Below are 1,020 nucleotides of genomic sequence, written 5' to 3' on the forward strand. Positions count from 1 at the left end.
TTAGTGAAGGTCTTGGGAAAGGTACTTCCTTTTTCCCATATTCCCTTTTAGCTTGCAGAGGAGGTCCAACTTGCTTATCTAGTGTTGATGTGATCAACTGTTGAGGGAAAGGTACTTGTGGCCTTTGGGAACTTCCTAGAGTAATGGAACTGAGTTCTTGTGGTCTTCTACTATTCTTCTCCTCAATTCTGTACAAGTCCTTTTTCTGAAGTTCTTCATGGTTCTTGCCACTTCTCAATTTAGTATCATTATCATTTACACTAGATCTTGTCTGTGTAGGAGGAAGGTCTTCTTTGAACCATTTTTGAAACTATGCTATTAATCTTTTCCCCCAAATGTTTGAACTCCTCATTCTATGACTTGTGAATTTCAACATGTTTGGGTGGTTGAACTGCATTTTGTTTGACAGACTCTCTTGCATTTATGGCTTGCACTTCTTGAATTTTTGAATTCATGGAGGTTCAATGCCACTTGATCAATTAATATATATGCTTCGTCTATACACTTGTCCATAAAAGAACCTCCAGCTGATGAATCTATCAAACACTTATCTGAGAAAGAAATTCCCCTATAGAATATGTGCAGGATCAGCCATTTTTCCAAACCATGATGAGGGCACTATCTTTGTAGACTCTTGAATCTGTCCCATGCTTTAAATAATGATTCTCCATATGCTTGTGTAAAATTTGTGATGCAATTCCTCATATAAATTGTTCTACTTGGAGGAAAAAAATGATCCAGAAATTGCTTCTCCAATTGTTCCCAACTTGTGATGCTTTGAGGATGGAGAGAATATAACCAAGTCCTTGCTTTATCCTTGATACTGAAAGGAAATTCCATCAATCGAACTGCATCCACTGAGACATCCTCACAGTTCACCATATCACAAAGCTCTAGAAATGTCTCAAGGTGTAGATAAGGACTTTCTGATGCTTCTCCTCCAAATTTGAGACCTTGTATCATGAAAATTAACTCTGGGTCTAGTTGAAAACTTTCTGCTTCAATGTGAGGCTGCACAAT

General features: G+C 37.7%; 1 non-coding gene across 1 annotated transcript; it reads left to right on the top strand.

The window, feature by feature from the left end:
- Positions 1 to 601: 601 nt before the first annotated feature.
- On the top strand, positions 602 to 707 carry LOC121988081. The gene has a single exon (XR_006113842.1). It is a non-coding gene; the product is annotated as a small nucleolar RNA R71 (small nucleolar RNA).
- Positions 708 to 1,020: the final 313 nt, after the last annotated feature.

This window comes from Zingiber officinale, chromosome 5B, assembly GCF_018446385.1.
Source record: "Zingiber officinale cultivar Zhangliang chromosome 5B, Zo_v1.1, whole genome shotgun sequence".
Taxonomy (NCBI): domain Eukaryota; kingdom Viridiplantae; phylum Streptophyta; class Magnoliopsida; order Zingiberales; family Zingiberaceae; genus Zingiber; species Zingiber officinale.